This window comes from Schistocerca cancellata, chromosome 5 (genome assembly GCF_023864275.1).
Source record: "Schistocerca cancellata isolate TAMUIC-IGC-003103 chromosome 5, iqSchCanc2.1, whole genome shotgun sequence".
Lineage (NCBI taxonomy): Eukaryota > Metazoa > Arthropoda > Insecta > Orthoptera > Acrididae > Schistocerca > Schistocerca cancellata.
In genome coordinates, this window is record NC_064630.1 from 833,566,616 (window position 1) to 833,579,491 (window position 12,876).

Here is a 12,876-nt window from a genome sequence, read left to right on the forward strand (position 1 = left end):
CAGTACTCCCCTGGAAACAAGTCAGCATGGTGCTAATCCATTCAATCACGATGCAGTTCCTGTGTTTCTTTGGCAATGTGAAGGTTTAAGTGTTACAGTAAAACAGCTGTGATGCATCGGAAACTACTACTGGACCCCCAGGAAAGGTTCCAAACACAGACCGTTTGATGCAGTACTCCCCTGGAAACAAGTCAGCATGGTGCTAATCTATTCAATCACGATGCAGTTTCTGTGTTTCATCGGCAATGTGAAGGTCCAAGGGTTACAGTAAAACAGCTGTGATGCATCGGAAACTACTACCGGACCCCCAGGAAAGGTGCACAACGCAGATTGTTTGAAGCAGTACTCCCCTGGATAGAAGTCGTCATGGTGCTGATGTATTCAATCACGATGCAGTTTCTATGTTTAATCGGCAATGTGAAGGTCCAAGGGTTACAGTGAAACAGCTGTGATTCATCGGAAACTACTAGTGGACCCCCAAGAGAGGTTACAAACACAGACCGTTTGATGCAGTACTCCCCTGGATGGATGTGAGCATGGTGCTGATGTATTCAATCACGATGCAGTTTCGGTTTTTCATCGATAATGTGAAGGTCCAAGGGTTACAGTAAAACAGCTGTGATGCATCGGAAATTACTACTGGACCCTTAGGAAAGGTTACAAACACAGACCTTTTCATGCAGTACTCCGCTGGAAACAAGTCAGCATGGTGCTAATCTATCTATCACGATGCAGTTTCTGTGTTTCATCGGCAATGTGAAGGTCCAGGGGTTACAGTAAAGCAGCTGTGATGCATCGGAAACTACTACTGGACCCGGAGGAAAGGTTCTAATCACAGACCGTTTGATGCAGTACTCCCCTAGAAACAAGTCAGCATGGTGCTAATCTATTCATTCACGATGCAGTTTCTGTGTTTCATCGGCAATGTGAAGTACCAAGGGTTACAGTAAAACAGCTGCCGAAACTACAACCGGACCCCCCGGAAAGGTTCCAAGCACAGACCGTTAGATGCAGTACTCCCCTGGATAGAAGTCGGATGGTGATGATGTATTCAATCACGTTGCAGTTTCAGTGTTTCATCGGCAATCTGAAGGTCAAAGGGTTACAGTAAAACAGCTGTGATGCATAGGAAACTACTAGTGGACTCCGAGGAAAGGTTCCAAACACAGACCGTTTAATGCAGTACTCCCGTGGAAACCAGTCAACATGGTGCTAATCTACTCAGTCACGATGCAGTTTCTGTGTTTCATCGGCAATGTGAAGGTCCATGGGTTACAGTAAAACAGCTGTGATGCATCGGAAACTACTACTGGACCCCCAGGAAAGGTTCCAAGCACAGACCGTTTGAAGCAGTACTCCCCTGGATGGAAGTGAGCATGGTGCTGATGTATTCAATCACGATGCAGTTTCTGTGTTTCATCGGCAATGTGAAGGTCCAAGAGTTACAGTAAAACAGCAATGATTCTAGGAAACTACTACCAGACCCCCAGGAAAGGTTCCATCACAGACCGTTTGATGCAGTACTCCCCTGGAAACCAGTCAACATGGTGCTAATCTATTCAGTCACGATGCAGTTTCTGTGTTTCATCGGCAATGTAAAGGTCCATGGGTTACAGTAAAACAGCTGTGATGCATCGGAAACTACTACTGGACCCCCAGGAAAGGTTCCAAACACACACCGTTTGAAGCAGTACTCCCCTGGATGGAAGTGAGCATGATGCTCATATATTCAATCACGATGCAGTTTCTGTGTTTCATCGGCAATGTGAAGGTCCAAGGGTTACAGTAAAACAGCTGAGATGCTTCGGAAATTACTACCGGACCCCCAGGAAAGGTTCCAAACACACACCGTTTGAAGCAGTACTCCCCTGGATGGAAGTGAGCATGATGCTCATATATTCAATCACGATGCAGTTTCTGTGTTTCATCGGCAATGTGAAGGTCAAGGGTTACAGTAAAACAGCTGTGATTCTTCGGAAACTACTACCGGACCCCCAGGAAAGGATCCATCATATTCCGTTTGATGCAATACTCCCCTGGATAGAAGTCAGCATTGTGCTGATGTATTCAATCACGTTGCAGTTTCTGTGTTTCATCGGCAATGTGAAGGTCAAAGGGTTACAGTAAAACAGCTGTGATGCATAGGAAACTACTACTGGACCCCGAGGAAAGGTTCCAAACACAGACCGTTTGATGCAGTACTCCCCTGGAAACTAGTCAACATGGTGCTAATCTATTCAGTCACGATGCAGTTTCTGTGTTTCATCGGCAATTTAAAGGTCCATGGGTTACAGTAAAACAGCTGTGATGCATCGGAAACTACTACTGGACCCCCAGGAAAGGTTCCAAACACAGACCGTTTGAAGCAGTACTCTCCTGGATTGAAGTGAGCATGATGCTCATGTATTCAATCACGATGCAGTTTCTGTGTTTCATCGGCAATTTGATGGTCCAAGGGTTACAGTAAAACAGCTGTGATGCATCGGAAACTACTACCGGACCCCCAGGAAAGGTTCCAAACACAGAATGTTTGATGCAGTACTCCCCTGGATAGAAGTCGGCATGGTGCTGATGTATTAAATCACGATGCAGTTTCTGTGTTTCATCGGCAATGTGAAGGTCAAAGGGTTACAGTTAAACAGCTGTAATGCATCGGAAACTACTACTGGACCACCAGGAGAGGTTACAAACACAGACCGTTTGATGCAGTACTCCACTGGATGGAAGTGAGCATGGTGCTGATGTATTCAATCACGATGCACTTTCGGTGTTTCATCGATAATGTGCAAATCCAAGGGTTACAGTAAAACAGCTGTGATGTATCGGAAACTACTACTGGACCCCCAGGAAAGGTTCCAAACACAGAGCGTTTGAAGCAGTACTCCCCTGGATGGAAGTGAGCATGATGCTCATATATTCAATCGCGATGCAGTTTCTGTGTTTCATCGGCAATGTGAAGGTCCAAGGGTTACAGTAAAAATGCTGTGATGCACCGGAAACTACTATTGGACCCCGAGGAAAGGTTCCAAACACAGACCGTTTGATGCAGTAATCCCCTGGAAACAAGTCACCATGGTGCTAGTCTATTCATTCACGATGCAGTTTCTGTGTTTCATCGGCAATGTGAAGGACCAAGGGTTACAGTAAAACAGATGTGATGCAACGGAAACTACTACTGGACCCCAGGAATGGTTACAAACACAGACCGTTTGATGCAGTATTCCCCTGGAAACAAGTAAACATGGTGATAATCTATTCAATCACGATGCAGTATCTATGTTTGATCGGCAATGTGAAGGTCCAAGGGTTACAGTAAAACAGCTGTAATGCAACGGAAACTACTACTGCACCCCGAGGAGAGTTTCCAAACACAGACCGTTTGATGCTGTACTCCCCTGGTAACAAGTCAGCATGGTGCTAATCTATTCATTCACGATGCAGTTTCTGTGTTTCATCGGCAACGTGAAGGGCCAAGGGTTACAGTAAAACAGCTGTGATGCATCGGAAACTACTACTGGACCCCCAGGAACGGTTACAAACACAGACCGTTTGATGCAGTACTCCCCTGGAAACAGGTCAGCATGTTGCTAATCTAATCAATCACGATGCAGTTTCTGTGTTTCATCGGCAATGTGAAGGTCCAAGGATTACAGTAAAACAGCTATGATGCATCGGAAACTACCACCGGACCCCCAGGAAAGGTTCCAAACACAGACCGTTTGTTGCAGTACTCCCCTGGGAACAAGTCAGCATGGTGCTAATCTATTCAATCACGATGCAGTTTCTGTGATTCATCGGCAATGTGAAGATCCAAGGGTTACAGTAAAACAGCTTTGATGCATCGGAAAATATTACTGGACCCCGAGGAAAGGTTTCAAACACAGACAGTTTGATGCAGTACTCCCCTAGATGGAAGGGAGCATGGTGCTGATGTATTCAATCACCATGCAGTTTCTTTATTTCATCGATAATGTGAAGGTCCAAGGGTTACAGTAAAACAGCTGTGATGCATCGGAAACTACTACTGGACCCCCAGGAAAGGTTACAAACACAGACCGTTTGATGCAGTACTCCCCTGGAAATAAGTCAGCATGGTGCTAATCTATCTGTCACGATGCAGTTTCTGTGTTTCATCGGCAATGTGAAGGTCCAAGGGTTACAGTAAAACAGCTGTGATGCATCGGAAACTCTTAATGGACCCCGAGGAAAGGTTCCAAACACAGACCGTTTGATGCAGTACTCCCCTAGAAACAAGTCAGCATGGTGCTAATCTATTCAATCACGATGCAGTTTCTGTGTTTCATCGGCAATGTGAAGGTCTAAGGGTTACAGTAAAACAGCTGTGATGCATCGGAAACTACTACTGGACCCCCAGGAGAGGTTACAAACACAAACCGTTTGATGCAGTACTCCCCTGGGAACAAGTCAGCATGGTGCTAATCTATTCAATCACGATGCAGTTTCTGTGATTCATCGGCAATGTGAAGATCCAAGGGTTACAGTGAACAGCTGTGATGCATCGGAAACTATTACTGGACCCCCAGCAAAAGATCCAAACACAGTCCGTTAAAACAGTACTCCCCTGGATAGAAGTGAGCATGGTGCTGATGTATTCAATCACAATGCAGTTTCTGTGTTTCATCGGCAATGTGAAGGTCCAAGGGTTACAGTAAAACAGCTGCGATGCATCGGAAACTACGACCGGACCCCCCGGAAAGGTTCCAAACACAGACCGTTAGATGCAGTACTCCCCTGGATAGAAGTCGGCATGGTGCTGATGTATTCAATCACGATGCAGTTTCTGTGTTTCATCGGCAACGTGAAGGTCCAAGGGTTACAGTAAAACAGCTGTGATGCACCGGAAACTACTACTGGAACCACGAGGAAAGGTTCCAAACACAGACCGTTTGATGCAGTACTCCCCTCGGAAACAAGTCAGCATGGTGCTAATCTATTCAATCATGATGCAGTTTCTGTGTTTCATCGGCAATGTCAAGGTCCAAGGGTTACAGTAAAACAGCTGTGATGCATCGGAAAATACTGCAGGACCCCCAGGAAAGGTTACAAACACAGACCGTTTGATCAGTAGTCCCCTGGATGGAAGTAAGCATGGTGCTGATGTATTCAGTCACGATGCAGTTTCTGTGTTTCATCGGCAATGTGAAGGTCCAAGGGTTACAGTAAAACAGCTGTGATGCATCGGAAACTACTACTGGACCCCGGAGGTAAGGTTTAAAACGCAGATTGTTTGACGCAGTACTCCCATGGATAGAAGTCAGCATGGTGCTGATGTGTTCGATCCCGTTGCAGCTTCTGTGTTTCATCGTCAATGTGAAGTTCCAACGGTTCCAGTAAACCTGCAGTGGTGCATCTAAAACTACTACTATACTTCGAGGAAACGTTCCAAGCACATACCATTTGAAGCATTACTTCCCTAGTCAGAATTCGGCATAGTACCAGACGTAATCAATCGCGATGCAATTTCTGTATTTCATCGTCAGTGGGAAGGTCCAAGGGTTGCAGTAATCTACACGTGATGCATCGGAACTACTACTGGACTGCCAGGGAAGGTTCCAAACACTGAACGTTTGAAGCACGACTCCCCTGGTCAGAACTCGGCTTGGTGCTGATGTATTCAATCCCGGTACGGTTTTAGTGATTTATCATCAATTGGAAGGCCCGTCGGTTCCTCTAAACATGCAGTGCTCCACTTGAAACTACTACTGGATTCCCAGGAAATGTTCCAAACACATACCGTTTGATGCAGTACTCCCCTGGATAGAAGTCGACATGGTGCTGATGTATTCAATCACTATGCAGTTTCTGTGTTTCACCGGGAATGTGAAGGTCCAAGGGTTACAGTAAAACACCTGTGATGTATCGGAAACTACTACTGGACCTCGAGGAATGGTTCCAAACACAGACCGTTTGATGCTGTACTCCCCTGGTAACAAGTCAGCATGGTGCTAATCTATTCATTCACGATGCAGTTTCTGTGTTTCATCGGCAATGTGAAGCACCAATGGTTACAGTGAAACAGCTGTGATGCATCGGAAATTACTACCGGACCCCAAGGAAAGATTCCTAACACAGACCGTTTGATGCAGTACTCCCCTGGAAGCAAGTCAGCATGTTGCTAATCTAATCAATCACGATGCAGTTTCTGTATTTCATGGGCAATGTGAAGGTCCAGGGATTACAGTAAAATAGCTGTGATGCATCGGAAACTACCACCGGACCCCCAGGAAAGGTTCCAAACACACACCGTTTGTTGCAGTACTCCCCTGGATAGAAGTCGGCATGGTGCTGATGTATTCAATCACGATGCAGTTTCTGTGTTTCATCGGCAATGTGAAGGTCCAAGGGTTACAGTAAAACAGCTGTCATGCATCGGAAACTACAACTGGATCCCCAGGAAGCGTTCCAAAGACAGACCGTTTCATGCTGTACTCTCCTGGATGGAAGTGAGCATGGTGCTGATGTATTCAATCACGATGCAGTTTCTGTGTGTCATCGATGATGTGAAGGTGCCAGGGTTACAGTAAAAAAGCTGTGATGCATCGGAAAATACTACCGGACCCCCAGGAAAGGTTACAAACACAGACCGTTTGAAGCAGTACCCCCCTGGATAGAAGTCGGCATGGTGCTGATGTATTCATTTACGATGCAGTTTCTGTGTTTCATCGGCAATGTGAAGGTCCAAGGGTTACAGTAAAACAGCTGTGATGCATCGGAAACTCTTAATGGACAACGAGGAAAGGTTCCAAACACAGACCGTTTGATGCAGTACACCCCTAGAAACAAGTCAGCATGGTGCTAATCTATTCAATCACGATGCAGTTTCTGTGTTTCATCGGCAATGTGAAGGTCCAAGCGATACAGTAAAACAGCTGTGATGCATCAGAAACTACTACTGGACCCCCAGAAGAGGTTACAAACACAGACCGTTTGATGCAGTACTCCCCTGGAAACAAGTCAGCATGGTGCTAATCTATTCAATCACGATGCAGTTTCTGTGATTCATCAGCAATGTGAAGGTCCAAGGGATACAGTAAAACAGCTGTGATGCATCGGAAACTATTACTGGACCCCCAGAAAGTTCCAAACACAGTCCGTTTGAAACAGTACTCCCCTGGATAGAAGTGAGCATGGTGCTGATGTATTCAATCACAATGCAGTTTCTGTGTTTCATCGGCAATGTGAAGGTCCAAGGGTTACCGTAAAACAGCTGTGATGCATCGGAAACTACTACTGGACCCCCAGGAAAGGTTCGAAACACAGACCGTTTGATGCAGTAGTCCCCTGGATAGAAGTCGGCATGGTGCTGCTGTTTCAATCACTATGCAGTTTCTGTGTTTCATCGGCAATGTGAAGGTCCAAGGGTTACAGTAAAACAGCTGTGATGCATCGGAAATTACTACCGGACCCCCAGGAATAGTTCCAAAAACAGACCGTTTGATGCAGTACTCCCCTGGAAACAAGTCAGGATGGTGCTAATCTAATCAATCACGATGCAGTTTCTGTGTTTCATCGGCAATGTGAAGGTCCAAGGGTTACAGTAAAACAGCTGTGATGCATCGGAAACTACTACCGGACCCCCATGAAATGTTCCAAACACAGACCGTTTGATGCAGTACTCCCCTGGGTAGAAGTTGACATGGTACTCATGTATTCAATCATGCTGCAGTTTCTGTGTTTTATCGGCAATGTGAAGGTGCAAGGGTTACAGTAAAACAGCTGTGATGCTTCGGAAACTACTACCGGACCCCCAGGAAAGGTTCCATCACAGACCGTTTGATGCAGTACTCCTCTGGATAGAAGTCAGCATGGTGCTGATGTATTCAATCACGTTGCAGTTTCTGTGTTTCAACGGCACTGTGAAGGTCAAAGGGTTACAGTACAACAGCTGTGATGCACCGGAAACTGTTACTGGACCCCGAGGAAAGGTTCCAAACACAGACTGTTTGATGCAGTACTCCCCTCGGAAACAATCAACATGGTGCTAATCTATTCAATCATGATGCAGTTTCTGTGTTTTATCGGCAATGTGAAGGTCCAAGGGTTACAGTAAAACAGCTGTGATGCATCGGAAACTACTACAGGACCCCCAGGAAAGGTTACAAACACAGACCGTTTGAAGCAGTACTCCCCTGGATGGAAGTGAGCATGGTGCTGATGTATTCAATCACGATGCAGTTTCTGTGTTTCATCGGCAATGTGAAGGTCCAAGGGTTACAGTAAAACAGCTATGATGGATTGGAAATTACTACTGGACCCTGGAGGTAAGGTTTAAAACGCAGATTATTTGACGCAGTACTCCCATGGACAGAGGTCAGCATGGTGCTGATGTGTTCGATCCCGTTGCAGTTTCTGTCGTCAATGTGAAGTTCCAACCGTTCCAGTAAACCTGCAGTGGTGCATCTAAAACTACTACTATACTTCGAGGAAACGTTCCAAGCACATACCATTTGAAGCGTTACTTCCCTAGTCAGAATTCGGCATAGTACCGGACGTAATCATTCGCGATGCAATTTCTGTATTTCATCGTCAGTGGGAAGTTCCAAGGGTTGCAGTAATCTACACGTGATGCATCGGAACTACTACTGGACTGCCAGGGAAGTTTCCAAACACTGAACGTTTGAAGCACGACTCCCCTGGTCAGAACTCGGCTTGGTGCTGATGTATTCAATCCCGATACGGTTTCAGTGATTCATCGGCAATGTGAAGGTCCAAGGCTTACAGTAAAACAGCTGTGATGCATCGGAAACTACTACTGGACCCCCAGGAACGTTTACAAACACAGACCGTTTGATGCAGTACTCCCCTGGAAACAAGTAAACATGGTGTTAATCTATTCAATCACGATGCAGTATCTATGTTTCATCGGCAATGTGAAGGTCGAAGGGTTACAGTGAAACAGCTGTGATGCATTGGAAATTACTACCGGACCCCCAGGAAAGGTTCCAAACACAGACCGTTTGATGCAGTACTCCCCTGGAAACAAGTCATCATGTTGCTAATCTAATCAATCACGATGCAGTTTCTGTGCTTCATCGGCAATGTGAAGGTCCTAGGATTACAGTAAAACAGCTGTGATGCTTCGGAAACTACCACCGGACCCCCAGGAAAGGTTCCAAACACAGACCGTTTGTTGCAGTACTCCCCTGGAGAGAAGTCGGCATGGTGCTGATGTATTCAATCACGATGCAGTTTCTGTGTTTCATCGGCAATCTGAAGGTCCATGGGGTAACAGTAAAACAGCTGTGATGCATCGGACACTACTACTGGATCCCCAGGAAAGGTTCCAAAGACAGACCGTTTCATGCCCTACTCTCCTGGATGGAAGTGAGCATGGTGTTGACGTATTCAATCACGATGCAGTTTCTGTGTTTCATCGATGATGTGAAGGTGCGAGGGTTACAGTAAAAAAGCTGTGATGCATCGGAAACTACTACTGGACCCCCAGGAAAAGTTCCAAACACAGACCGTTTGATGCAGTACTCCCCTGGAAACAAGTCAGCATGGTGTTAATCTATTCATTCACGATGCAGTTTCTGTGTTTCATCGGCAATGTGAAGGTCCAAGGGTTACAGTAAAACAGCTGTGATGCATCGGAAACTACTACTGGACCCCCAGGAACGGTTACAAACACAGACCGTTTGATGCAGCACTCCCCTGGAAACAAGTAAACATGGTGTTAATCTATTCAATCACGATGCAGTATCTATGTTTCTTCGGCAATGTGAAGGTCCAAGGGTTACAGTAAAACAGCTGTGATGCATCAGAAATAACTACCGGACCCCCAGGAAAGGTTCCAAACACAGACCGTTTGATGCAGTACTCCCCTGGAAACAAGTCAGCATGGTGCTAATCTAATCAATCACGATGCAGTTTCTGTGTTTCATCGGCAATGTGAAGGTCCAAGGGTTACAGTAAATCAGCTGTGATGCATCGGAAACTTCTACTGGACCCCCAGGTAAGGTTCAAAACGCAGATTGTTTGAAGCAGTACTCCTCTGGATAGAAGTCGGCATGGTCCTGATGTATTCAATCACGATGCAATTTCTGTGTTTCATCGGCAATGTGAAGGTCCAAGGGTTACAGTAAAACAGCTGTGATGCACCGGAAACTACTACTGGACCCCCAGGAAAGGTGCACAACGCAGATTGTTTGAAGCAGTACTCCCCTGGATAGAAGTCGGCATGGTGCTTATGTATTCAATCACGATGCAGTTTCTGTGTTTCATCGGCAATGTGAAGGTCCAAGGGTTACAGTAAAACAGCTGTGACGGATCGGAAACTACTACTGGACAACCAGGAAAGGTTAAAACACAGACCGTTTGACGTAGTACTCCCCTGGATGGAAGTGAGCATGGTGCTGATGTATTCAATCACGATGCAGTTTCTGTGTTTCATCGGCAATGTGAAGGACCAAGGGTTACAGTAAAACAGCTGTGATGCATCGGAAACTACTACTGGAACCCCAGGAAAATTTCCAAAGACAGACCGTTTCATGCCGTACTCTCCTGGATGGAAGTAAGCATGGTGCTGATGTATTCAATCACGATGCAATTTCTGTGTTTCATCGATGATGTGAAGGAGCAAGGGTTACAGTAAAAAAGCTGTGATGCATCGGAAACTACTACCGGACCCCCAGGAGAGGTTCCAAACACAGACCGTTTGAAGCAGTACTCCCCTGGATAGAAGTCGGCATGGTGCTGATGTATTCAATCACGATGCAGTTTCTGTGTCTCATCGGCAATGTGAAGGTCCAAGGGTTACAGTAGAACAGCTGTGATGCATCGGAAACTACTACTGGACCCCCAGGAAAGGTTAAAACACAGACCGTTTGAAGCAGTACTCCCCTGGATGGAAGTGAGCATGGTGCTGATGTATTCAATCACGATGCAGTTTCTGTGTTTCATCGGCAATGTGAAGGTCCAAGGGTTACAGTAAAACAGCCTTGATGCATCGGAAACTCTTAATGGACCCCGAGGAAAGGTTCCAAACACAGACCGTTTGATGCAGTACTCCCCTAGAAACAAGTCAGCCTGGTGCTAATCTATTCAATCACGATGCCGTTTCTGTGTTTCATCTGCAATGTGAAGGTCTAAGGGTTACAGTAAAACAGCTTTGATGCATCGGAAACTACTACTGGACCCCCAGGAGAGGTTACAAACACAGACCGTTTGATGCAGTACTCCCCTGGAAACAAGTGAACATGGTGTTAATCTATTCAATCACGATGCAGTATCTATGTTTCATCGGCAATGTGAAGGTCCAAGGGTTACAGTAAAACAGCTGTGATGCATCGGAAATTACTACCGGACCCCCAGGAAAGGTTCCAAACACAGACCGTTTCATGCAGTACTCCCCTGGAAACAAGTCAGCATGGTGCTAATCTAATCAATCACGATGCAGTTTCTGTGTTTTATCGGCAATGTGAAGGTCCCAGGGGTACAGTAAAACAGCTGTGATGCATCGGAAACTACTACTGGACCCCGAGGAAAGGTGCACAACGCAGATTGTTTGAAGCAGTACTCCCCTGGATAGAAGTCGGCATGGTGCTGATGTATTCAATCGCGATGCAGTTTCTGTGTTTCATCGTCAATGTGAAGGTCCAAGGGTTACAGTAAAACAGCTTTGATCCATCGGAAACTACTACTGGACCCCGAGGAAAGGTTCCAAACACAGACAGTTTGATGCAGTACTCCCCTGGATGGAAGTGAACATGGTGCTGATGTATTCAATCCCGATACTGTTTCAGTGTTTTATCATCAATTGGAAGGCCCATCGGTTCCTTTAAACATGCAGTGCTCCACTTGAAACTACTACTGGATTCCCAGGAAATGTTCCAAACACATACCGTTTACAGCGTTACTTCCCTGGACAGAATTCAGCATGGTGCCTGATGTATTCAATCACGATGCAGTTTCTGTGTTTCATCGGCAATGTGAAGGACCAAGGGTTACAGTAAAACAGCTGTGATGCATCGGAAACTACTATTGGACCCCCAGGAAAAGTGCACAACGCAGATTGTTTGAAGCAGTACTCCCCTGGATAGAAGTCGGCATGGTGCTGATGTATTCAATCGCGATGCAGTTTCTGTGTTTCATCGTCAGTGTGAAGGTCCAAGGGTTACAGTAAAACAGCTTTGATGCACCGGAAACTACTACTGGACCCCGAGGAAAGGTTCTAAACACAGACAGTTTGATGCAGTACTCCCCTGGATGGAAGTGAACATGGTGCTGATGTATTCAATCACGATGCAGTTTCTGTGCTTCATCGATAATGTCAAGGTCCAAGGGTTACAGTAAAACAGCTGTGATGCATCGGAAACTACTACTGGACCCCCAGGAAAGGTCCCAAACACAGACCGTTTGATGCAGTACTCCCCTGGAAACAAGTTAACATGGTGATAATCTATTCAATCACGATGCAGTTTCTGTGTTTCATCGGCAATGTGAAGGTCCCAGGGGTACAGTAAAACAGCTGTGATGCATCGGAAACTACTACTGGACCCCGAGGAAAGGTTCCAAACACAGACCGTTTGATGTAGTACTCCACTGGAAGCAAGTCAGCATGGTGCTAATCTATTCAATCACGATGCATTTTCTGTGTTTCATCGGCAATGTGAAGGTCCAAGGGTTACAGTAATACAGCTTTGATGCATCGGAAACTACTACTGGACCCCCAGGAATGGTTCCAAACTCAGGCCGTTTGATGCAGTACTCCCCTGGAATCAAGTCAGCATGGTGCTAATCTATTCAATCACGATGCAGTTTCTGTGTTTCATCGGCAATGTGAAGGTCCAAGGGTTACAGTAAAACAGCTGTGATGCATCGGAAACTACTACTGGACCCCCAGGTAAGGTTCAA